The sequence below is a fragment of the Pteropus medius genome, unplaced genomic scaffold (genome assembly GCF_902729225.1).
Source record: "Pteropus medius unplaced genomic scaffold, Ma_sr-lr_union100, whole genome shotgun sequence".
Lineage (NCBI taxonomy): Eukaryota > Metazoa > Chordata > Mammalia > Chiroptera > Pteropodidae > Pteropus > Pteropus medius.
Genome location: NW_024344378.1, coordinates 47,085,565 through 47,113,334, shown reverse-complemented (window position 1 = coordinate 47,113,334; position 27,770 = coordinate 47,085,565). Strand labels below are relative to the sequence as shown.

Below are 27,770 nucleotides of genomic sequence, written 5' to 3'. Positions count from 1 at the left end.
GGTTCTTCTCAGCTGTTCTCGCTGTAGCTGAGGAAAGTGTCGCGAGAGCTGGTTGCCTTGGCTCCCTGTAGCTATAGCAGCCGCGGCGGTTAAGGATGCGGCGGCAAGAGTGGTGAGTGCGACACCCTCAGAGGGGCGGGGCTGGAGGTAAAGGGGTGCAGGGGATTGCACCTAGGGAGGGCCAGGGAAGGTCGGGTCACGGGAGCAATGGGTTTGAATGTGACGTGTGGGTAAGGACCTGGGTCTAGTGGGTATAGAAATAGGGCGCCGGTGCACTAGGGCATGCGGGGAGGGCTGGAGCTGCTGGAAAGTCCAGGGGATGGGAGAGGGGTGTAGCAGGGTTCAAGGGGCCAGAGCGTGGAAGCTTGTGTGTGGTGGGAGCAGGAGGGTAACCGGAACTCAGGACTGGATAAAGGGACCAGTCTACATCGAGTAATAAGTGGGAAGAAATGGAGTACAGCTAGAAGGAGGTGTGTTGAATGAGAGCACAGAGGTTGGGCCCAGTTGCGTTGCACTGGTGGGATAGTGTGTGTGTTTGTGTGTGTGTGTGTGTGTGTAACAGTGTGAATGAGAGAAGAGAAGACCTTACCCAGCTCCCGAGGTCCGCCATAAAGGTGGTGCGGGACCTGACGCGCTCAAATTTGGTTCCTAAATGGCTTGGCGGGAATGGTGGCGTCCCGGACCTTCACCGCACCCTCCACCCCCGTCCCTTCCAAGGAAATCCCCCACGGACTCTTGAGATGTGAAAGGAGGTTCCTGGTGAGCTAGTATTAGTTGGGAAGATTCTTTCGGTGGAGAGACTGTGAATGGGATAATGAGTGATTGCTGCTCTGAAACAAAGTGTGGGGTGGGAGCTGGAGAGAAATTTTTGAAAAAACAAAAACAAAAACGCAGATGTGCTTCCTCTGGAGCATATTGAGTTGGAAGAAGCGGGTGTGTGCTAAGATCACGTTTCTGTCTAGACAAATTCAAGTGTAGAATTCCTTTACGGTGTATTTATGAAATTACGCAGTGTAAAATCAGTTTAGATGATACAGTGAAAGAATGTGCAGTACGACACAAATCTACGAATGTAACTTGAAAACTAAGAAAAGTGTTTTTATTGCAGCAAGCTGAACACTAGGGATTGTTTTAGTTGCTTAAATATAAAACCTAGTGTTCCCAGGGTGTGCCTTTTCAGATTCTTTGCTTTTTAAGAAATGGATGAGGTTTTATTTTAGGAGACTGAACAAGTTTTGAATTTTGTCAATCCGGAAATAAAATGAGTCAGTCTCCCAGGAGTTAAAATCACGGAGAAGGCAAAGCATTTAGTTTGAGTCTCAATAACTTTTCTGGAGAGATGTTTGTTCTACTTTGCTCATTAAGTCTTATTTTAATGAAAACAATGGCTTTAATTGAGGATTAAAATAATTGATCCACTTTGATCTACAGATACAGCTTTCTGATAATTTTTTCTCACTATCTTCTGTAGGTATAAATTTGCAAGAGATAACCTCTCTTGATTATGTAACTGGATTTTTCCATGTTGAGGTTCACAAATTCATTAATTAGAATAATGGCTTTTAAGCCCTTCTAGAGCTGGCCTTGATGTAGTTAGTCATTGAACCTATTGATTTGACATGTGTTAGACTAAAACTTTTCATTTCTAATGTCAGTAGCTAAGCTTTCAAGTAAGGTGCTTTTCCGAGGCAAGATAAAGCTTCATGTGGTTGAGTCCAAAAGATTTCTACATGAATCCATTAAGGAGCTTTACTGAGTTCCTATTATGTATAGAGTACTGTGTGTATGGCATTGCAGGGGGGGAAAAGATTCATTCATTCATTTATCCAGTCAACAAACATTTATTGAGACCTATTTTGTGTCTGATTACTAAGCCTTCAGGATACAAATACAAGTCTTGCTCCCTGCCTTGAAATTGCTTAGATCCTAGGAAGGGAGAGGGATAGAGAAACAAATAATTACAGTGTAATAAGCACAATATATGAACATAGGCTTATGAAACAAGGTTCTGGCCCTGAGGAGTTTACATAGTAGTTGACAAGACTAAAAAATAATAATAATAATTTAAAAAATATCAAAACATTAAGCAAATTCTAAACTATACAGCATCAGTAAAACATGTTACATTTTTCAGAAGAGAGAAGTTAGAATGGAAGCTTTAGAAAATTCATGGGTTGGTTCATAATTTAATAGTCTTTTTTAGTACTCTTAAAATAAATATCACTAAACATTCCTAAATCAGTAATAATAACATTAAACATTATAGCTAACATTTATTGAGTGATTATTAATGTGCCAGCCACATTATCTCATTTTATCTTCACAACACTCTGCTCTTTAGCTGGTACTAATACTTGAGTGTTAAAGTTAAGAAAACTGAAGATTAAAAAATTAAGGAAGCTGCCAAAGATCACAGGGATAGGAAATGGCAAACCTAAGCAAGATTATTTTTTCTTTTTCTTTTTTTTTTTCAGGGAGGGAGCCTTGGGATGTGGGTAGGAGGGCAGAGACCAAAGGTGGAATTAGCCAAAAGACCAGACTTCAATCTCTGTGTCTTCTTATTCATAGATTTTCCTCTCTCAAATAATTATACTACATATGGTGAATGAATTTGAATATTAGCATGATGCTAAATATGAAGTTTGTATTGGTGTACAAAGAATTGAACGAATTACCATATTTGTGTCATGTGTAATTGTATAGGAAGCTATGCTTGAGAAAATAGTTGTAACAAGCAATTGTTGACGTTTGTAAGCTTCCAGAAAGTGATCATTTTAACAGTGGAAATCGTTAGCTATATTCATATATATGGCAGGTGTTATTACACTTTAAAGGATTAAGTTAAACTTTTTTATACTTTAATTTTTTATATCGAGAAAAATGTATATATAAATATCACATGCATTTGCTTTCAGATTTTTAAAGCTCTTATTTTAAACTTCAAAACCTGATTTTCTGGTTGAAATTCAAATTTTATATCTTAGTACATGGTTTTTTTAAAAATCTGAGAATGAGAAATACCATCAGTGAAGTGTTGATACTTACTTCTGGACTGAGTTGAATGCTTAGAAGTCAACCAGTCTAATCCATTCCTTTTAAATTGAGGAAGCTAACTAAAGCCTAGAGAACTTTTAAATGACTTGCCCAACACATAGCTATGATGTCCCGGGTATCTTGATTTCCAATTAAGTATTCCTTCTACACATTGCCAAACTATATTTAATAATTGTTATACATTAAATATAATTGAGAGTTTTAGATGCTTTTAGCTGATTTTAGGAAACCAGTGATGTCAGGAGGCTATTAATAGATGACAGAGTACAAACTAATTACTTGTTTCTCTTATACTGTCCTACTTAGGATAATACATGCATTTAGATAATTTATTCATATGCTTCCTACATTTGGTTTGTTATATCACTGTTCATTTTTCTGTGTCCAGCTTCATTGCTGGCTCATTTTAATAAATGTTCATGCATCTTAAAAAAGTAGAGTTATACAGCTATGTTGTAATACACAATATTCTTAAGAAATACATGCAGATTTGAAGGTGAGTCCGGATTTTTTTTTTTTGATTGAGTTGACTTTTCTGCAGCTGTCCTTTATCTGTATAGATTTTAGCTGGAATAGCACATGGGAATGAATGAGGTGCTTATATTTTCTAATACCTTTTAACTAAGTGGGCTGGGTGCTTGTGTTTTGTTTTCTTTCCCCTTGCTTGTGGGTTTTGTTTTTTTTTTAAATGTGAATTGTTTTTGAATCATTCAGATATTTTTCCAAGGAAGGTTGAGAGCCAGAAAATGAAATGAGAGGTAGAGTCTTGAAGGCTGAGAATGGAACTTCTCCAGACAGGTTGAAAACTGAAAGAGCAGTTGGTTATGTGTGAAGAGAATGATACTTATAAAGTATTTGTTAACTCTTAACCCTCAGGAGAGCCTGAATACCTTTTCTTCTACTTTGATACACATACCCTCTGGAAAGATTCTATCCGTTTACACTCCTCCAGGGATGAGTGGGAAAAAGTATTAATTTCTCAGCACTTATATTAGCAACAGTAAATAGACATTGAAGAAACCAAAAACAATTTACACGATAGGTGAAATGTGATATCTCATTTTAAATTTCCATTTCTTTAATTGCCTGTGAAGTCGAAAGTTTTCCTATATTTATTATTTTTCTTTCTTCCCTGTTGTGTCTTTTTAAATATCCTTAAAATTTTTTTATAAATATTTAAATCATACACTTAAAATAATTCAAAGAGAAAAAAGAATGCAGTCTATCAAAAAAATAACATTTTATATAGGGAGAGGCTAAGAAGCATAGGTTCCCCTTCCAGAAATGTCCTGTTTGGTGGTTTTTCCTCCAGTCCTTTTCTATGCATTTCTAATTTATATATCTATTTATAGCTTTTTAAAATCAGTGGAATGATAATATATTTTTTTGGTAGCTTTTTTTTTTTTTAAACTTAGCAGTATGCCTTTCAAAGGTTTCATCCTGTCAGTATACACTTTTTAATAGCTGATTGTATTTCCATTTGAATTACTATAATTTACTTAAGTGTTCCTTTATCATGGCCATTTAAATTGTCTCATATTTTTGCAACAACACTAAAATGAACATCTTTATTATCTCTTGTGCACATGTTCTAGAATATCTCTGAGTAGGCGCTTAACATTGTTTCTTAAAAGGTATGCATGTTTTCAGTTTTGAAAGATACTGCCAATCTGCCCTTTAGTCTGTACCATTCTGCATTCCACCAGCAGTTTATGAAAGTGCCTGTATCTTTACATACTCGCTAACACTTGATATAGTCAATCTTGTACATTTTTACCAATATAATGGGCAAAAAAATTGTTTAAATTTTTAGTTTCTAGATTACTCATTTTTAAAAATCATTTAAAAATTTCAATTACAGTTGACATACAATATTATATTAGTTTCAGATGTACAATATAGTGATTAGACATTTATATAACTTATGAAGTGATCACCCTAATAAGTCTAGTACACATCTGATATCATATATAGTTATTATAGTATTATTGATTATACTATACTTTACATCTTCATGACTGCTTTTATAACTGGTAATTTGTGCTACTTAATCCCTTTCCCTTTTCACCCATACCCCCTTTCCAGATTACTTATGAGTTTGAGCATCTTTTTAGTTCTTTATTGGCTGTTTACATTTCTTTCTGTGAAATTGGTTAGTCTGTTCTTTGTCTTTTTTTAAACTAGGTTGTGTTCTTTTACCTACTGATTAACAAGAACTTTTTATATATATTTGGGTAATGATTTTATACTTTATATATATATTGCACATAATTTTTCCAGTGTATTGCGTTATCTGTAGTGTCTTTTTACGTGCTAAAATTTTTTATATTTCCTGTAGTCATATCTTTTTTTAATGGTTTCCGGATTTTGAGGCTTGCTTAAGAAGGCTTTCTCTATCCCCAAATTATAAAAATATTCTGTTTTATCGTAACACTTTACAGCTTAAAAACATTTAGTTCTTTAATCAATTTGGAATTTATTTTTGTGTGTTTTATGAAGTACTTTTTTCCTTCAAAAATATGCAATTGACCCAACCCTATTTATCGAATATCCTATCTCTTCACTGATGTAAAATTTTATCTTCATCATGCTCTAAATGCCCTAGTACCTATGTATGTGTGTTCGTTTCTGATTCTATTCTTTTCAGCTTATCTATTTGTTTATTTCTGGACCAATACCACCTAATTTTAATTATTGTTGATTTATAGTATGTTTGGAGGTCACGTTTTCCTCAGTTTTAGAACATATATAAGATAAAATTTTTTTCTTTCAGAAACAGTCTTTCAGATTTCATTACAAACAAAAATTCTTTTGGGATTGTAATTGAGATTGATCGCAATCAGTAGGTAGAGTACTTACTTTATGAGAGCATTAACATCTTTATAATGTTGATACTTCTCATTTAGAAACAGGATATTTTCTTTATTCAGGTTAAAAACATCCTTCAGAAAAGTTTATAATTCTTTTCATATTGATCTTGTACATGTTAAATTTCTAGGTATTTTATAGTTATTTAAAGTTATGGCAGTTGGGAATATTTTACCTCATGGCATTTCAAAATTTGGTTATTGCTGGCATATAGGACAATTCTTGAGTCTTCTCTGTTGATCTTGAGTTGGATTACCTTACAAATTCTTTTATTAAATATAATGATTTTCATTTGATTCTTTAGGATTTTCAAGATGGTCTTATTTTCTAGCTATTAGTGTCTTTGCCAATTTTCATTTTTTTTAATTTTGACATTTTAAAGCTATAGTAAAAATATTAATCCTTTATCATATAGCTTGCAATGTTTTTTAGTTTGCTGTTTGTTTTTGTAGGATGTCTCTTGACCATCAGTGGGTAAAACACTAGAAAGGGCTATTGCAATGATTTGATGTTATCCTGACACTGGAAAAATTCTAAGAGTGTTAGAATTCTTTAAAACCAAATCTGGTGAATAAAACTATGAATTAAATGAAGGGAAAAAAATACCACTTCTGGGTACAAATTAGATTTGATTATAAAATTCAGAAACTCATTTAATCTTATTTATAGTGATATGCCATTTGAGTTAAAGAAGTTGAATTTAAAGTCAGGGAGAAGATAGCTGAATAAAACTGATCAGATTGAAAATCCACATTAGAATATATAAATAATAATTTTATCTGATGTTTAATCATATATGTAGAAGAACTAGTTTTTCCGATTATTGTTATGCTTGGGGGGAAAAAATAATTCTTTAAGAGCAAAGTCCCTGCACAGCTGTCTTCTGAAGGGAAACCCTGACATGTGGACATTCCTGAGTTTAGCATCAAGAGGGAAGTTAGCATAGTAGAAAGAACATGGGCATTGGGATCAAACAAAACTTGAGTTCCATTCCAGTTGTCGTTTATTAGCATTGTGATTATTAAGTCTATATCCCCCTCTGTAAAATAGGGTGCTCAAAAATGGTAGCTGTTATTAATTTTCAGACTATGGTTTATACCATAAAATAGTGTTATTTACTGCTCGAAATTGATGTTGCTGTAAAGTTCCATTATGTGGTGCAGATATTTGGTGATAGAGAAGGCATGCTATAACTTAAAGTGTTAGAATTCTTTAAATCAAGTCTGAATTCATATGTTTGCTGCCTGTCAGTAACACAGATCCAGTCAGATTGGGTTAGGAGAACCATGAACTTAGTGTGGGATCTAAGAAATATGTAATACTTTTCCTTTCATCTTCTAAGATCTTCTAGCTGGGCTAGTAATCAAATTAACAGAGACAGAGTAACAGCAGAAAATCAAATTCTAATATATGGACATGGGGAATTTACATAAGTATGAAAATTCCAAGTACAGTGAGGCAAAACTGGGATTATATGACGTTTTGGACAAAGGAGAAAAGGGAAGGAATGGTGTCTTAGATTTCAAAAGTGAGAGTGGGCCATTTACAGGTAATTGAGGAAGATCATTGGCATCAGCAGGTAAATTTTTGCTAGGCAACTGAGAAACAATGGGACATGGGGGCCCCTGCCTAAAGCCCTCCTATTTACTATTCCTAATTCAAATTAGTCCAAGGCAAACATCCTAAGATTTTTTTCCTGAAGCAGGTTTTTCTATCTGAATCTTTTGGGCAGGAAAGGGGGGAAGGTGAAAGGTTCTTTCTGAGGCTTTTGTTTTTTAATGATGAGCTTAAAATCAATATTCCAAAAGGCAAAACTTTTGGTCCCTTTCATTATATAGCATCTCTTCTGCCTCCTCCTTATACTTTTAATAATACTTTTAATTACACTGTATGACTATAACACATTTTATTTATCCATTCATCAGTTGGTAGACATTTGTGTTGTTTCTACTTTTGGATGAGGCAAATGAAGTGCTTAACCCACAAAATTAGTGTACTAAGGGTTGTGCAAGTACAAAATTTAAAGGGATACTTACTTGTTCTCCAGGTTATGCAAATGCAAGGTCACTTGATAAACTCTGAGATTGAGTGCCTCCTTAAATTTTGTACCTGGGAACCTCAAGTATCCCACCACAGCCCTACTGTGGATTGGCTCTGATAGTAATTTCCATCTTCAGTGAATACCAGCCACTTTTGAAAACCGAGTAAAAAAAGTATACTGTTCTTTGTCACTTTCCTATTCAACAATGTTTAGTGGTCTTCCATTAACTATCAAATATCAAAGACTGACCTGTGATTCTAGCTTTATTTCTAGTTGGGTTCCCAGTATCTCATCCTCTCATCCAGTCTACTTTCTATTCCACAAACAAGTCAAAAGTTTTTCTGTTATCCTGACTTTGCCCATGCCATTTTTAACCTGGAACTGATAAACTGAACAAAATCTGTTTGTGGTGGCATTGATCAAGATGAACCAACTGTTTGAACCTAAGGTAATAATCTTGTTCAGACTCTAGTTCTCACGTATTAGAAGTAGTCTCCTTTCTATCGAGGTCACAGATATTTTCTAGGAAACTAGTTAGGAACTTTCTAACTAGGTTTCTTAGTGCTAAAAGACACAAGTGTCCCTAGTCAGGACAAATTCCGTAGCTATTGGTTCAAATTGTATTTTTCCTAGTTTTCTCAAAGTGCTTTGCTCAGCTTTTGATGAACAGTGCCCAAAGCATTTACTAACATTATGCAACTAATTTGTTTGTGTCAACCTGAAATAAAGCCATGCACAGTAGAAGCCATTAAAAAAGAAGTCATAGTAATGCATGTACAGTGTTTAAAAGTGAAATAGTATTTTAAGGCTTATAAAGAAAAAAACATCTTTCTTTTGCCCTACTCTTCCTATGTACCCCTGATTCTTGTTCTTCATTGCACTTTTATTTAAAAAAAATTTTTTTTTCAATCACAGTTGACATTCAATATTATTTTATGTTAGTTTTAGGTGTACAGCATTGTGGTTAGACATTTTTATAATTTATGAAGTGACCCCCTCTCCTCCCCCAATTATCTTCAGAACACTTTTAAATGTTGGCTTTTTTGGAGAGGGTATTTGCCTTCATATATATTTTCAAATTACATGCTTAAACTGATGTTTCTTCTACTTCTTCCCTCTTCCCATACATACATGCATACTTTCACTCCCAATGTATGTATAATACAATTTTTGATTAAATCAGTTATGGTAAGTAGAATAATGTGTGCCCCCCCCACCCCCATATATCTAATCCTCAGGACCTGTGAATATGTTCCCTTACATGGCAAAAGGAAATTAAAGTTGCATATGGAATTAAAGTCGCTAATCAGCTGATTTTAAAATAGGGAAATTATCCTGTATTACCCAGATGAGTTCAGTGTAAATTAGAGAGATGTTAAAAGTGGAAGAAAGAGGAAAAGAGATGCTATAAGAGAAGGACTCATTCTCCGTTGCCGAATTTGAATATGTAAGAAAAAGTACTGTGATTGGAGGCATACCTTCAGGAAAGTAAACAGACTCTCCCCTAGAACTTCCAGAAGGGCATGCAGTCTTAACCACCACCATGATTTTAGCCCAGTGAAAGCATATTGAACTTCTACAGGTTTAAGATAAAGGATTTGGGTTGTTTTAAGCCACTAAATTTGGAGTAGTTTGTTACGGCATCACTAGGAAACTAATACGTCAGTATTTCATTGTTTACATTATTATGATTTTGTAAATTTTGTTCATAGCTAAGCCACGTAGTAATACATTTCCTTTCTTAAACAAATTTTGTTTTTTTTCCTAGCCGTTAGTAACTACTTTTTTTATTCATTGTTTTCGAAAGTTACTTGTAACTATTTTTCTGGGTGAAGGCACAGAGCTAAGTGTCAGGACTAGGTTTGAATGTCAGCTAAGTCTGTGTGATCATAGGCAGGTTACTTATATCCACATATTTTTTTAATTAAAGTTTTTGTTGAGATAATTGTAGGTTCACATGCAATTATGAGAAACTACACAGAGATCCCTTATACGTTTTGCCCAGTTTCCCAAAATGGTAACATTTTGTAAAACTATAATATAATATTACAACCAGGATATTGACATTGATATATACCACTGATCTTATTCAGATTTCCCCAGTTTTACTTATTCTCAGTGTGTGTGCCTGTGTGTATGTATTGTATATAACTTTTTTACATGTGTAGGTTCGTGTATCCATTACCACAGTCAAGATTCTGAACAGTTCTAAAACCACAGGAATTTCTAGTATTGCTCCATACACACTCCCATCCTTGGCAACCAGTTATCTGTCCTCCCTCTCTAAAATTTTCTCTCTTCAAAAATGTCATGTAAATAAAATCATACAGTATGTAACATTTTGGGGTTGCCTTTTTTCATTCAGCATAATTTCCTGGAGAGTCTCCAGTTGTTACATATATCAATAATTTGTTCCTTTTTATTGCTTTGTATTCTATGATATGGATATAGCACCATTTGCTTAAACATTCACCTGTTGAAGGACATCTGGGCTGATTTCAGTTTTTGGCCATTACAAATAAAACTGTTATGAACATTCATGTACTAATTTTATATGAATGTATGCTTTGATTTTTCTGGGATACATGCTAGAAGTGTAATTGCCATATTGTATGATAGTTGCATGTTTAGTTTTTTTTTAAGAAACTATCAAACTATTTTCCACAGTGACAGTAAATTTTATATTCTCATCAGCAGTGTATCAGTGATCCAGTTTCTTTGCACTCTCACCCTCATTTGGTGTTGTCATTATTTTTGATTTTAGCTATTCTGTGTTGATCTTGTAGCCATATGTGATGATACTGCATTGTGGTTTTGATTTGCATTTCCTTAATGGCCAATAATGCTGAACATCTTTTCATGTGCTTACTTGCCATTTGTTTATCTTTTTTGGTGAAAGGCCTGTTCATGTCTTGTACTCATTTTCCAACTGGATTGTTTGTTTTTTTACTGTTGAGTTTTGAGTAATATTTATACATTATAGATACTAGTCCTTTGTTGAATATGTGCTTTGCAGATATTTTTTTCCCAGTCTGTAGCTTGCCTTTTCACTCTTTCCCCTGGCTTTTATAAAATAAAAGTTTTTAATTTTGATGAGGTCCATTTTATCAGTTTTTGCGAATCATGCTTTTGGTGTCAAGTCTAAGAATTCTTTGCCTAACTCTAGATCACAAAGATTTTCTTGTATTTTTTTTCTAAAAATTTTGTGGTTTTATATTTTACATTTAAGTCTGTGACCATTTTGATTTAATTTTTATATGATATGTAAAGTTTGGGTCGAGTTCATTTCTTTGCCTCTGAATGTCCAAATGCTCCAGTACTGTTTTTTTCCTCATTAAATTGTTTTTGCACTTTTGTCAGAAATCATTTAAGAATGTTTATGTGGGTCTAATTTTGGGTTCTCTATTTCATTCCATTAGTTAATGTGTCAGTCCTTCCACCAATATCATGCTGTTTTGATTACTGTAGCTATGTAGTAAGCTTTAATATCAGGTAGAGTAATTCTCACTTCTTCTTTGTCACAGTTGTTTTAGTGGTTCTAGAGTCTGTAAGCTGTCCATATAAGTTTTAGAATCAGCTTGTCTATGTCTACAAAAAGCCTTGCTGGGCTTTGGGTAGGAATTGCTTTACATCTATAGATCAATCTATGGAAAACTGACATTTTTATCATGTTGAGTCTTCCTGTCCATGAACAAATCTCTTTGTTTACTTAGGTCTTCTTTGATCTCTTTCATCAGCATTTTATAATTGTCAGTGTACAGACCCTATATATGTTTTGATAATTGTATATTTAAGTATTTAATTTTCTCTGGAGTGATTGTAAATAGTAATGTTTTAAATTTTGGTTTCTGAATGTTTATCATTGGTACATAGAAATGTGATTGATTTTTGTGTGTTGATTTTATATACTGTGACCTTGTTATTATTTCAAGGAGGGTTTTTTGGTTTTCTTTTTGTAGATTCTTTGGGATTTTCTATGTAGACAATCATGTAATTTGCAAATAGTTTGATTTCTCTCTTTCCAAACTGTATGACTTTTATTTTTCTTTCTTTCCTACAATAGTACCTAGAACTTCCAAAAATGTTTTGAATAAGATTAGTGAGAGTAGACATCCTTGCTTTGTTCCTAGCCTGTGGGTGAAGGGATTTAGTATTTCACCATTAAGTGTGATGTTAGTTGTAGTTTTTTGTGTAGCTGCTTTTTATAAAGTAACCACATATTTAAAAAATTTCGGCTGAAATGGTAGTTCTTCTGCAATACTTTTTCAGATTCCTCGAAGCTAATATTTACCCTGCATGTTTCAACAGCATTCTGCTTATTCTACTATTACTGAGCTCTTATTCAATTGTATCATGGTTGATTCATGTTCATCCATCTCCCCTTCTCCTTCTCAGAGATACTTAATACCCCCTAGGCTATGAGTGTAGTGGCTATTTTATTCCTCTTTGTATCACTAGCTTAGTGCAATGTGCCTGGGACCATGGAATTGTTTGATTGAATGAAAGAATCATTAAAAGAATAATTGAACAAGAGAATGAGAAGTTATCTCTCACAGGGCTTACGATAGTTTTAGTTATAGGAATATGAGCTTTGAAGCCAGACAGAATTCAAATCTCAGCCTTTCAGTTTAATACTTCTATGGGAAGTTTAGCCAATTACTAAATATTTTCCTTATCTGTGAAATTAGGATAATAATGTCCTACCTGAACAAATTAAGTGAAATAATATATGTTGATTCTTAGCACAGTAGCTATCATGTAGTTGGCATTCAAATTTTACTTTTATTTTTCCTTCATTGAACTGTTTTAAGTGTAAAATGACTGATTGTATAATCACTTTGTGAAATGTATAAAGTTATTTCAGGCATTGTTTATATTTGTGTTAAAAACAGGCAAACTAATTTTGATTATATTGATTTACGGGGAAAATTAGGGACATGACTAAATGGAGAAAGTTTGAATAACTTGTTGAACAATACTATATGCCAACCTCTGTGTACAACGCTTTGCATGAAATAATCCATTTAATCCTTACAACAACCCAATCAATGAAGCACATTTCTTCCTCTGAAAGATTATTTCTTTATTTTTAATTATAGTTTTCTCATTTCCACCCTTTCTGAATAAGTCTCAGGAATGAGACAAATACAGTTTAATGCACATTTCAGATTTTGTAGAGCATGACAAATAATAACTATTTTATTTCTAAGCTACTATCCTTAATATTTCGGGACCGTTCTTTAGGCTAAGTCTTTTTTCCCGCAGCAAACTTTAGCGATGGTATTTATTTTATACTTCTCTAGGAGTACATTAGCTGCCCCCCAATATATTAGGTTATTCAGTTGTATGAAATTGATCAGAGAGAATAACAAATTTGTCTATTGCCTATGATACATTGTTTTTTTCAACAAATATTATTAAGAAAGTTTAAATCAATTTTGAAGGAGGATAAAAGCAACAGACTGAATTTGTATTTAGTTTTTTTCACTTAATATCTTGTATTTATTGATCAGTCTAAGACCTGTTTTGATTAGTTCTCTGTATTTTTTTAATTGTGATACTATACACGACATAAATTTTACCACCTTAATTATTTTTTATTGTACAGTTCAGTAGTAATAATACATTCACACTGTAGTACAACCAATCTCCAGAACTTTTCATCTTGCAAAACTGAAACTCTGTACCCATTAAAGAATTCCCCATTCCTCTCTCCTCCAGTGCCTGGCAACCACCCTTCTACTGTCTATCTCTGAACTTGACTGTTCTAAATATTATAAATGGAATCATAGAGTGTCCTTTTGTGCATGGCTTTTTTCACTTAACATAATGTCCTCAAGGTTCATCCATGTTGTAGCATGTGCCAGACTTTCCTTCCTTGTTAAAGCTAAATAATATTCCATTGTATGTGTATACTACATTTTGCTTATCCATTCATTTAGGTTGCTTCCATCTTTTGGCTATTATGAATAATGCTGCTGTGAACATGGGTATATAATGGTCTCTTGGAGACCCTGTTGAGAATTGCAATTACTGGATCATATTTTCAATTTTTTGAGGAATCACCATACCATTTTCCACAGTGAGTGCACCATTTTACATATTCACCAGCAGTGCACAAGGGTTCCAATTTCTCCACATCTTCATCAACAGCTATTGTTTATTTATTTTTTGACAGTAGCCATTCTAGTGGGTGTGAGATAGTATTTCATTGTTTTGATTTGCATTTCCCTAATGACTGGTGATGTTGAGCATCTTTTCATGTGCTTATTGGCCATTTGTATATCTTTTTTGGAGAAAAATCTATTCAAGTCCTTTGTGCCCTTTTAAATTGGTTGGTATTAATTTGAAGTTCTGTATATATTCTGGATATTAACTCCTTATCAGATAAATGGTTTACAAATATTTTCTCCCATTCTGTGGGTTGCCATTTGACTCTGTCGATTGTGTCCTTTGATGTTCTCCTTTTTGTTTTTAAATTTTTATTTATTAAGACATTTAAAAAGACTAATGCAGTAAGCTTCCTTATATCCATTATCCAGGAAATTAAACATTATTAAATTAATTGAAAACCCCTGGGTTTCCCTTTCTTGACTGTAGGTCCCTTACTATCTCTCAAGGGTAATCACTAATGAATTTGCTATTTCTCTGACTAGTTTATACTCTTTAGTCAGCCTGTTAGTATATTAGAAGCTTACCATGGCAGAAGTAAAAAATACTGCAGAGGTCCTATGGCAAGGGTTCTTTGTTAGATTTTATTTTACTTTATTTTTAGTTCAAAGCCTAGTTCAGTACCCTTTCAGAGATAGTTGTACATAATAATAGTGAAACTGAGGGGCAAACTTGAGTTTGGAGCATTTAGCTCTAATTACATACAGCGCATTTAGCTGTCTGGGTTAATTGAGACTTGTAGACAGATGGAATGAGAAATGAAGAAGCATTACATTCCTGGTTCTGGAAAATGAATTGTAAATTCTAAAAAAGGGTGATTGGTAGGTTCTCACACTGGGCAAAGACCTGTTGAAACACTGTGATGTTAATAGGGTAGTGGTAAAGGACCTGATCTCCATTATAGCTGAAAATGAAATTCTTCTTTAGTGAGGTTATAATAGGAGGAGCAGCAGCTGCTGCTGCAAGCAGCCACTGCCACCTTGAACTAGTTGGCTGTGTGAAGTGGCTAGAGCAGGAAATGATTATATGGCACTAGGTGTGTATAGGGAAGGACTTGTTCTGGCCCTGGCCAAGTGGTTGCACAGGTTGTGGGTGTCACTTTAAACATACAAAAACCTGCTTGCTGGGGGAGGAGCACCTTCCTGAGGATCAGGTGCACATCTGAAGGGATGAGCTCATCCTTCTAACCAGAACTGCTCTAGACGCTGAGTGAATGTTTTCCTAATTGCAAGTCCTGCAGCTGGGAGAAGCAGGAAATGGTTGACGCTTCAGGCACTTTGTGAGTAGCAAAAAAAAAAAAAAAAAAAAAAATCTTGGGACTTTTGAAATGTGTGGCCGTGAATATCAGGTTGAAGGTGACACACATGCACATTCAGTCTTTCTCTAAGTTGAGGATTGTAGTAAAGTGTACGGTGGGTTGAGGAAAGCTTTGGTGGTTCTAACTTTATTCTAGTGATTCATTTTGAGGTAACTTAATAATTTGTTTCCTATACTGTCTTGTTTGATTTTGCTGCTTTGGGAAATAAGGACCCTGGGGGCTCTTTTTCAATTACCAAGGATCTTTATGGCTTTTTTTTGAGCTGTGGTTGATGGGACTTATCCTACTTTTGAAGTCCACTGTGCTGGCTTTCAGAGCCCTATGCATGATTATGTTTTATTTTGTTTTAATTTACCTATTCACTTTACATAAACCCCTTTAAAATGAAATTGGTTTAAAAATAAATTAGTTAGATCTTGATGTACTCCTTACCCAGTTACCCCAATGGTAATATATTGCAAAATTATAGTGCGATAGCATAACCAGGATATTGATATTGATACAGTGAAGGTACAGAAAATTTACATCACTACAGGATCTATCATATCACTCTTTTATAGCTACACCCATTTCCTTTGTACTCCACTCCCTCCTTACCTCTTGTCAGCCACTAATTGAAAAATCAGTTTTTAAGCAAGAAATTTTATGTGCACTCTTCAGTAGTTTTGAGTTAGAGATCCACATAGCTATATGAAAAGAGCCCTAGACTGCAGAAGGAGAGTTTGGTTCCTTTTAGCTTTTTGACCTTGGGCAAATAATTTCTCTCTGCTTCAGTTTCCTTATGTATAAAATATGATAATGATATTTTAATTTTATCTAACCTATTTATAGGATATCTGAGAAATTATAAAGTTCTTTCAAAAAATAAGTACTGTATAGATTATTATTAGCAGCACGGACAATAGTTTTCAAACTAGAAATTATAAAGCAAGTTGTAAACTAGAAACTATAGCCCAGCATGGTAAGAATGAACATTTTACAATGAATTTATGTCTTAAGGCTCAATTGAATTTCAGAATGCTGAATTAACTGGCTAACGATCTCAGAGCCACCGTTGTTAATCTTTGAGAAATCATGAAAACCGGAGAGAGACAAATGTTTTGATATACAAAATGAGGAAAGTAGTTAGAAAACTACAGACCTGTACAATGGATGTTAATTCCTGGGAAAATTCAATTATAAATGATCAAACAGATGATATGGAATATTAAAAAAAAGTTAATATGGTTGACTTGTAAAAAGCTACTTCTGTTTCTATTCTTGAATTCTGTAATTCTACTTCTATTTAGAATTATGAGGTTGGTAGATTAGAGAATTGTTCGAGTTATAGATATAATCCTGCAGTTTCGCATTCTTTCGTGATACATTTTTGACTGATTTGTAGTAAAATATGTTTTGGTCGATTAAGTGAATTTTTAGAAGATTGAGTAGTTATCTCCATTTAGACTCTTGATTTCACTAGGCAAGTCTCTCTTGGATTATCTTTGGACCCTGTATAGAGTAAACATTTAAAAAATGTTAATTGGATATGTAAGTATTGCAAAGCTGCATCAGTAGTTAATATGACAGATGATGAATAAAGCCTTAAAAATTTTATCCATAGGATGAAATTATTGGTCCAACTGAAATTAGATTTACAGGGATAAGCCTTTTGTTTAAATTCAAAACCTCAAATGATAAGGAAGAGCTGGTTGGGCAGCAGTTCATGTGAAAAATAATCTGGGAATTTTAGTTAATCATAAATGTAGCAGGAACTGCCTGTGCAATGTGACTGCTTAAAAACGCCTTCAGCTATATTACCAGAAGTTTATCCAGGTCACGAAAGTATTGGTTCCAATATATTTTTGTATTAGGTTTGAAACATATTTTGCATATTGGTTTATTTAAATGGATGCTGACAAAGTTGAGAGCATTCCAACTAAGGCAGACAGAACCACAAATGATCTGAAAACCATTTATATAGGAAACTGTTGGGTTTTGGGGGAGATGGTGTTGCGAAATTTTAAAGCTGCAAAAAAATAATGAAAATACCATATTCCCACCACTCAGAATTAACCACCATTAACATCTGTTTTTCTTCCCCTCTCTCTTTGAAATAAAACATTGCAGATATAGCCAAAGCCCTTTCCTTTTCCCTCCTTACAAGGAACTCTTATTTTTATCAAAGTAATGCATGTGCATAGTTTAAAAATTCAAATACGTTTAGAAGGAAAAATAGCAGTTATCCCACCCCCTGAGACAACCACATTCATCTGCCTGAAATATTTCTAATAGCATAATTATATCACTTTAAAAAAAAAAAATCAGACATATGTAAAGTGCCGTATAGTATGGTTTTGGTTTTTTAATGCACATGCATCTTCTCTCTTTTAGTCTCTCTCTCTTTTTTTTTTTTTTTTTGGTGTCTGATCTTATTTATTTGTTAATCTTAGAAAAATCTCATTTTTTTTAAACACCTACAGCACCTGGTATTCCTAGGTGGTCTCCCATCCAAGTACTAACCAGGCCTGACCCTGAAAATCTCATTTTTGACTGGACTCAAACTTAGAAGCTCTCAGAAAAGACAGACTGCATCTCTTGGCAATCCTGGTGGTTTTCTTTGGCCTCCTTCATTTTCTTGGCCAAAAGTTTAACCTATCTGCGGCCCTTCCTTATATTTCTTAGTACTCTGTTTCTTCGGGGTAATACTCCGACGTTTGTATTGCACGACTTGTGGATTAATATGCTGAATATTGAGTGCTTTGGTCCTAGATTTCTTACCTTCTTTGTTTAGGGGCTTTCTCACAATATATTGGCAGACAGCATATTTAGAGTGAAAAGTTTGCGGCTTCTGCTCGCTCTTTTGGACCTAGGCACAGTAGTATCAGTGAAACGAGGACTATCTTTCTCCCCTTTTTTTAATGACCAAGTTGAGAACACTCAGATTGGTATTCACAAGCAACCTCAACAGATTTGCACTTCTTCCTCCAGTCCTTCTTGGTCTATAACAGAATGCCCTTTACTCAGTAACAGGCAGACATGCCCATGGGGCAAGACACGCTGCTTCATGGGGAAACATTGTCTTTCTTAACAGTGATTCGAACCACGTAACCCTTCATCCTTCACCCAGAATGTCAGCAGGAACTTCTGTGGCCATATGCTTGTCGTAAAAGGTACAAAGTTTGTGTTCATCGTCTACTTCAATGAGTTTCTGGCAGCCAGTTACTGGAAAAGAAATGTTCAGCTTCATCCTGAAGCAGTCTATCGCCTCTGAGACGATGTGAAATAAGCCTTTATATTCTCAATATAGTTATGTAATTTGGGGGTAGGGGTTGAATCATTATTTATTGTTTATATTATACAAATATTGAAACTGAGCTACATAATATACAATAACCATAATTCTTATACAACTTTTTATTTTCCTTAGGCATAATAATTGCCTTACTTTTTTTATTTGCTCAATTTTTAAAGTTCTGATCACTCAATCATTCTCAGACTTTAGGACCATAGAATTAACTCTGCTCCATTCATTCAAATACAGTAAATAATGTGTCGATCTTTTTTTTTTCCTTAGAGATCTTCCTTATATATTATTCTACATTCTGCTTGGTTATTAGCTAGGCCTGCTCTACAGCTCTCATCCTGAGATTTCCTTTCACTGTCATCCTGGGAATTGTTTCCAGTCATCTTTCTTGGTTTACTCTCATTTTACTGAAGCACATCCTCTAGAAGCTTTCTGAGAGTTAACATTGATAGGAGTTAAAATTTTCGAAATCTTGTACATATGAAAATGTTTTTATTTTATCCTCAGAATTAAATAATACTATATTTGGAAATAGAATTTTATGCTGGAAATAATTTTCTCATCATTTTATAGGCATCGCTATTTTCTTGCTTCCTGTGTTGCTAATGAAAAGTGTGATGTGATTCTTTTTATTTTATTTTTATAAGAGAAAGTGGTAGTTTAACAAATAAAAATATTAAATTCCTGGTAAAAAAGAGACAGGGTGGCATTTATAATGCATATATTTACTTCAGATTTCTACAGAAAATGTGTTTTTTTTATGGACTGATTCTTATCAAGGGATCCTACTATGATGATCCATCATTCTTTTTTCTTTTTCTGGTTAAATATACACAACATAAAATTTACCATTTTAACCATTTTTAAGTGTATAGTTCTGTGGTATTATATTTACATTGTTGTGTGACCTGATACCATTCTGAATTCCATTCCTTTGTATAGTTACCTCTTTTTTTTTCGCTCTCTAGAAACTTACAGAATTTTCTCTTTATCCCTAGTATTCTGCAATTTAGTATTATTCGTGCCTTAATGTGGATTTTTAAATTTATTATTCAGGGAACTTTGTGGTTCCTTTAAAATTGAAAACTTATGATCTTAAAGTCTGGGATATTGCCTGTATTTTTTCTTAAATACTTGCCTCTTTTTCTGATTTTTTTAATCTATTATCTTTTCTCTGCATTTTCTCTGTCTTTTTATTTTACTTTTAGGAGATTTCCTTAAATTTGTTTTTCAAACCTTTTATTGAGTTTTGTATATCTTGTTTAATAGAAGCAAAATCTTACCTATCTGAGAAATAGATTTTAGATTTTTAAGTTTTTTTGTATTCCCTGAATTGTCTATTTGTTTCAGGTACCATCAGTTGTCCGTATCTATAGGTGTTCTTTTGGGCTGGTTAATTTTCTCAGATAGAAATCCTCCAGTATTTCTGATTACCAGTGCTTTGGTGCTGAGAGAGAGAAAAAGATCTGTGAAAGATCTGTGAAAATAGCAATGCCTATAAGTTGAAAAAGCAAAGAGGAGATATTAAGTGAAAGTCTAGTATATAGTCTGGTATATAGACTTTCACTTAATATCTCCTCTTCGCTTTTTCAACTTTTAACTTGTTAAAATAAAAATTTCCCTATTTTTAATAAGGTATCTCACCTAGTTTAGCTGTGCCTGGTATCCCAGAGTTGCACCCTCTCTGGCTCACACTCTTCAGAAAGTAAGCCTACATACAGTCTTTAGCTGTAGGGGAATAGAATTTGCCTACCTGCGTTGGACTGAAAGAATCTAAAGCATCAAACTGTTTCTCGAGCACATTTAAAAAATACTGTTCCATTTTTAAGTCCTACCCCACATTTCCACCTTCAAAGGGTTCCAATTCCTGAATGTTTCCTGGGTTCTGTAGTGGGAGTATGCATGCTTCTGGTTGCCAACATTTACCTTCCAGTTCTTTCTCTGGTATGCTTAATCAATTATCACACATTTATCCGCTTTCCAACTTCCAAAATATTGTATAAATTCTATCCCTGCAGTCATTTTCTTTTCCAGTTTCTTTACCTTGTGTATTTTTATCTTTGGTATTTTGTCTTTTGTATTAAATTTTATACTCTTACTTTTAGTAGAAATTGAATTTAGGAATCAGTAGAGATAAGTGTGTGTGTTTAATCTACATATTTAAACATGTGCAATCCAGTTCTTACAATTTTATATAAAGTATGTCCACAAGTAACATACAGAAGTGCTTTATATGTTTTGTAATTTTTATATAAATGTAATATTTATAGGGGTAATTTCATATTATGTTGAGATATAAATTGAAATAAATAGATCTAGTTCATCCATTTTTAAATGATGCATAGTGTTAAATCTAAAAACTGTATCACATTGTATTTATATATTCCCCTTTAATGAGCATTTAAATTGTTTTCAGTTTTTCTCTATTTAGTACATGTGAATATTAATTTCTACATTTAATGTGTGAGATTTTTTTTTTTTAGGCTATGATGAGAAATGAATTGCTAGGTGTACTAGTTATCCCAAAATTTAGTGGCTTAAAGCACCAATATTTTTATCTCATGGTGTCTGTGGGTCAGGAATCAAGATGTCTCTCTCATAGGCTGCAATCAAGTTGTTAGCTGGAGCTTTGGTTTCGTCTGAAGACTCAACTGGATGAGCCTTTGCTTCCCAGTTCTCTCATGTGGTCATTGGGAATATTTAGTTCCTCATGAGTTGATTGACTGAGGGCCTTGCTTCCTTGCTGGCTCTTTGGTTGGAGGCCTTCTTCATTTCCTTGCCTTGTGAGATTCTCCATAGAACAGTTTACAACATGGCAACTGGCTTCCGTGACAGTGAAGAAGTGTAACCTAATCTTGTAAGTTTGCTATATTCTGTTCATTAGAAGCAAGTCACCAGGTCCAGCCCATACTCAAAGAGTGAGAATCAAACAAGGGCATGAATAAAGTTGTGTACCACAATGAGTTATAACTGTACTAGAATATTTAGCCTGAAAAAAAGGCGCATTAGAGAACTCATGAGTTTTGTTCTTCATATTTGAAAGGTTTACATAAAAAGGAAACTGAAGAGCTGCTCTGTTTTGGACCAGAGATTAAACTAGGAACAGTGAGTGGAAATTAAACTGTACTGTCTTACAGGATAACATGCTCTCTGTCCTTGAACATATTCTGTCAGAGGCTTGGTGACAATTTGTAAAAAAAGATTATAGAAAGGGTTCTTGCATTAGGTTAGAAACTTAACTGTATGCTCTCTAAAGATTTTTTCTACTCTAAGATTCTGTAATTATAAATGAGTGAGTTTCAGACTGTTAGTATTTGAATAATCTGTCACTGATCAGGGAGAAACATACAGCAAATACATTGTATTTACACATATGAAGTTTCATTGAGAAGATCCAGGTTAAGAAGTTAAGAGGAGAACTGTAGGTTTATACTTTGAATTATTGAAAAATCACTGTTAATATCCTCTTTTTATTTTATATTCCTTTGGCCAGAGAATGCTTATTAATACAATTCTTATTTTAAAAAATATTTTCATTGTAAAAAAAATAATAAAAAATACAAATAAGAGAAAAAAACCTATGATCCCCCCAAAGGTTATATTAACATTAACTATATTAACACTATGGTATAACGGTATAATTTCTGACCTTTTAATTTGATAGACACCCCCTCACACACACTCATTTGTGGTAGTATATTGTGTAATGTTGCTGTGAACCTTGAATTAATGAATACTGAATCATTGCTTCTAGGAGAAATACAGGATTTGGTTCCTGTGAGTATTTGCTTATATTTTTGTTTACTGATCAACATATAACCTCATTTTATTGTGTGTTTTTGTTTAAAGACATTTATTTAATATATATTATTAATTCATTAACATAGAACTCATGGCTAATTGGACTATAACTTATGCCTGAATGAACCTTACCTAACACATGGATTTTCTCCAGAAGGCACATCATAGCCCTCTTGAACTTAGAAACACGAGGCAGCACTTCAGCACTACATTTAGGGGTAATTTTAGATAGTGAAATCACCAACCAAAAGTTCAAAAATGTGAATAATGTGGCCCTAAGTAAACTATCAAAAGAACACTTGTTTATAGTATGAGAGCTGAAGCAAGAAGGCAGAACATTGTCTGCTTTGACCTCAGTTGGGAACGTGCACATCATGCAACTCAAATTTTCACCATTCTGTGCATTCACATGTCTATGAATGACCACAAATGTGCTGTAAATATTGATTTTGTGGTTAGAAATAAATTTTAGTAGACAAATTTGCATATATGGAATCCATATGTGTATGTGTATTGGCTTTTATTTTTCATTTTGTTTAATTTTGTAAAAATGAAATAATTTTGAAAATACTGTTATAATCTGCTCTGTTTACCTAACATCCCAATCATTCATTCAACAAGCCTGAAAAAAGGGTGCATAGTGTACTGTACTCTGGAGATACAGTAGCAAACACCATAGACAAAGTTCCTGCTTATGTTCTAATGAGAAAGGTAGATAATAAGTAATGTCTGAGAGTGATAAATACAAGAAAAAAAAAATAAAACCAGTAAGGAGATAGATAGGGTGGCAGGTAGTAATTTTAGGTGAGGTGTTCAAGAAAGTCTCTTTGAGGAGGGTAACATTTAAATAGAGAGCTAAATGAAATGAAAGAGCAAACAATGCAAAGAGCTGGGAATAGGCGTTCAATGGAGAGGGATTAGCAAGTGAAAAAGCTTTGAGATGAAAACTATCTTGGCATCTTTGAAAAATGATGGGTAGAGAGCCCTAAAGATGAAATTGTTGAGAGAAATAGGGGCTAGATAACAAGGGATACAAGATTAGGAATCTAGGTTTTATTCAGAATATAATGGGCAGACATTGGAGTGTTTTATGTGGAGTAATGACATTGATTTTTATTTTTTAAAGATTATTCTGGTTGTTGTGTGAAGAAGAGATTGTGTTGGAAGCAAGAAGACCAGATAGAAGGCTATTGTAGTAATCTAGGTCAGCAGTCCCCAACATTTTGGCACCAGAGACCAGTGCTCCTATGAGAATCTAATGCCTGATGATATGAGGTGGAGCTGAGGCAGTGATGCTAGTGCTGGGGAGTGGCTGCAAACAAAATTGAAGCTTCATTTGCTCCACCGCTGCCCACCTCCTACTGTGCGGCCTGTCCTGACAGGCCCCAGACTAGCATCAGTCCAAGGCTAGGGATTGGAGACCCTGATCTAGGTAATAGATCTAGATGACTTTGTCTAGGAGGGTAGCAGTGGAGTTGGTAAGAAAGGAGATTGCTGATGGACTGGTAAAGCGTTAGGGGAAGAAGTGAGTCAAGCATGACTCCAGTTTTTGGCCTGAGCAAGCAAGCAATTGATAGTGCTATTTACTAAGATAGAGAAGAGTGTGGAGGAGCTGATTGGGGTATGTATGGTGAGAATCAAGATATTTTTCTTTTAGATATGTTAGGTTTGAGATATCTAATAGACAACCAAGTCAAAATGTGTAGTAGGAAGTTGAACATACAAGTCTGGACCTCAGGGGAAGCTAAGGTTAAAAGTTTAGTGATTGTATCTCCATGTCCATAAATATTCATCTACAACATAATTTTTTTTCATGATTAATTCATTTTCCATTGTATAGTATGTGATGCACTTTGTGATGAATAGCTTAAACCCTTATTTTAAACTAATTCCTCTAGGGTATTTGCAATGTAATTCTGACATTAACTAACCAGAGTTAGCTCAAATCTCACAAGTTAAGGGCACAGTTCCCTACAAGGCTGCCTTCACTTTAGATACCAACCACAAGTTCAGGAGTCCAGGGGCCACCTGCATTTCTGACCAACTAGCCCTTGAGTTTGGTAATGTGCTGAAACAATTCACAGAATCAAGAAAGTGCTATACTTAAGGTTATAGTTTTATTATAGCAAAAGCTTACAAATCTGAACTAGCAAAAGGGAGGAATGCATAGGACAAGGTCTGGGAGGGTCTCAAAAATAAAGCTTCTGTGTCTTCAGGATGTGTCACCCTCCCAGCACATAAATATCTATTACAAACCAGGGAAGTGCTCCGACTCAGTGTTCAGAGTTTTTATTGCGGATTCATTAGGTAGACATGATTGATCAGGGGAGGCTGATATCACGTGCCTTAAAGCCCCAATATTCTAATCACATGGTTCGTCTTTCTAGCTTGGCCAGCCTCCTTCTTGAAACTGTCTAGGGGCCCAGTTATGAGTCGCCTAGTTAGCATAAATTTGGTGTGGCTGGAAGGGCTCACCATGAATAACGACACTAATATTACTAGGGAAATTCCAAAGGGTTAGAAACTTTCCTCCTAGGAACCAGCGATAAAGATGAGTCAAATTCTTATTATACAACAGTGTTAAAACCCAGTTTAGATATTACATCCTTTGCAAAGTCTTTCCAGACTTTCCAAGGGACTTTGTTCACATCTCTGTTGTAGTCTTACTTTCACCTTCATTAGACAGTGAATACTTTGTAGGTCCCCTGATTTTTCATCTATAATATTAGCATTATATCTGTCTTACAGTAGATGTTCTAAATATTTAGTTAATTAAAATATTTAAGATATACCTCATGAGTTGATGGGAAGGTCAGTGTAGAATTCAGAGTATTTTAAGATCAATGAGAGCCAATAGTCTCACTTCATTCCTTCTTGCTCCATTCATCCTTATTTGCTCTTTAAATATTTTTATACTTTCTATGTAGATATCAAATTTATAAAAGAAATAAAAAGTTTTGCTTTTTAAAATAATTCATCAACAACCCTTTAAATAACAGCCTTTTCTAAAACAAAATATACCAAATTTCCACTTACAGTTTGTAGAGACTACATTATTATATAATCATGTAAGCATTATTATGCTTATTATCTCTAAACCTTGGGATCTTTATGGTTTCTTCTTCTGATTCTGAGGATGAGTAAGTTCTAATGACCTTTTGTTTGCCCTGTCTGTGCATAGGAAATAGTGATTACTTAATAAAAATGTAATAATATTTCCTAAACCATTTCCTTTGCGTTAAGATTTAAAAAAATATTCTGAATATTTTTATTATGATCTGGGCTAGTTCCTATGAAACAGTATTTCACTGGCATATGTTCTTTTAATGGTAGATACACTAGAAGTTATTTGTATGTAGTTTATTTTTCCTTTGTTATATAATTTTTCTATTTGTGTGTGATTTTAAAAAAATGCACTACTGACTTTTATTAAGTTCTTATCTTTTTTCATAAACTTTAAAGCAGTTTTAATTTTTTAGAACAGTTTCAGGTTTTCTCAGCTTTTACTTAGTATTCTTTCTTTGTTCCAGGATCCCATCCAGGATACCACGTTTCATTTACTCATCATGTCTTCCAAGGTTTCTCTTAGCTGTGACAATTTCTCAGACTTTCCTTGTTTATGATGACCTTTACAATTTTGAGGAATACTGGTCAGGTATTTTATAGGATGCTCCCCTATTGGAATTTATTTGATGTTTTTTCTCATGATTAGACTGAGGTTATGAGTTTTTAGGTGGAAGATCACAGAGATACAGTGTTATTCTCATTTATCAAGGGTACATATTATCGACATAGTTTATTATTGTTGATAATGACCTTGATCACCAGGCTGAGGTTGTCCACCAAAGTTACTTTTCCCCTCTTCCATACTGTAAATAGCATTTGGAGGCAAGTCTCTGTGGGAATTTATGCTCCCCATCCCTGCAGATGGAGTATCTGTATAAATTATTTAGAATTCTTCTTCAATGGAGATTTGTTTTTCTTGCCCGTTTATTTATTTATTTAATAATTTATATCAGTAATAATTTACTCAGGTATTTATACTTTGAGTTATAATCTAATATTCCTTTTTTTTTCCCCTCTCAGATTGTTTCATATTTGGTCATTGGGAGCTCCTTTTGTTGTCTTCTTTGTTCTTTGACATACACCTATTGTTTTAGGATTTTTGTTTTGTTTTTAGCATTTCTTTACTTTCTGACATTAGAAGATTCTCCATGTATCTTGTGTATTTCCTGTCCCAGTCTTGGAATCAGCCGTTTTTCCAAAGAAACTTGGTTCCTTTTATTGGAGAATGGTATTAGAAACTAAGATCTCATTTCTAGATTGCTTATTCCAACTGGGGTGTCATTGATTCCAAGAATTCTCAACTGACAGAACAAGTAAATATTTACATATACACATACCTGTAAATATTTCCCAATGTAACCATCTGTATTTTTATTAAGCTAAGCACAAATTCATATTTCAACTCTTAATTCATTAACACTTGGATCATTTTAGCCTTTCTCCTTGCTTATCTGTAACCTCCCATTTCATTAGTGAGAAACCTTCCATCTTCTGCCATTCACTTACTTAATTGTTAAATTCCTATTACATGTATAGTGATTTGAGAATTGTTAACCTATATACCTATGGGAAACAGCTTTATTAGCTAGAGTACAGTTCTAATGTACAGTTCCTTGTGCCTTTAGTCTTACAGACTCCAGTCATTTCCAGAGTTACTTAGGTTGGTACCTTTATTTACTACCCCTTCAGTGAGGTTATTTCATACATTTTTTTTTATTATGGAAAACTTCAAATATATACGAAAGTAAGGAGAAGAATATAATGAATCCACATGTACCATCACTAGTTTCATGAATTATTAAATACATGGTCATTGTGTTTAATCTATACTCCTCTCTACTTTCCTCTAGTCAACCCATGATTATTTTGAAGTAAGTTCCATACATATTGTTTCATCCGTTAATATTCTCAAATGAGATTTACCATAATTTAACTAGTCCTCTATTGACAGACATTTAGTTTTTATTTATTATAAACAGTATAGCTAGGAATATCCTTTTACATTTATCTTTGCAAACTGCAGGGTAAATTTCTAGAAATCGAATTGTTGAAGCAAAGAGTGTAAGCATTTAAAGTTGAGAAATACTGCCAATTAATTTTGTTCCTATCAAGAATGAATGAGAATTTACCCCTCTCCACACCTTTACCTTACAGTGGTTTTATCC

General features: G+C 34.0%; 1 protein-coding gene across 1 annotated transcript in view; it reads left to right on the top strand.

Annotated features, from left to right (window-relative positions):
* Positions 1-27,770, top strand: part of USP54 (ubiquitin specific peptidase 54) — a 107,780-nt gene continuing 80,010 nt past the window's right edge. Inside the window, 1 exon segment of the mRNA XM_039872114.1 lies at positions 1-112. The gene's annotated coding sequence lies outside the window, so the exon portion shown is untranslated.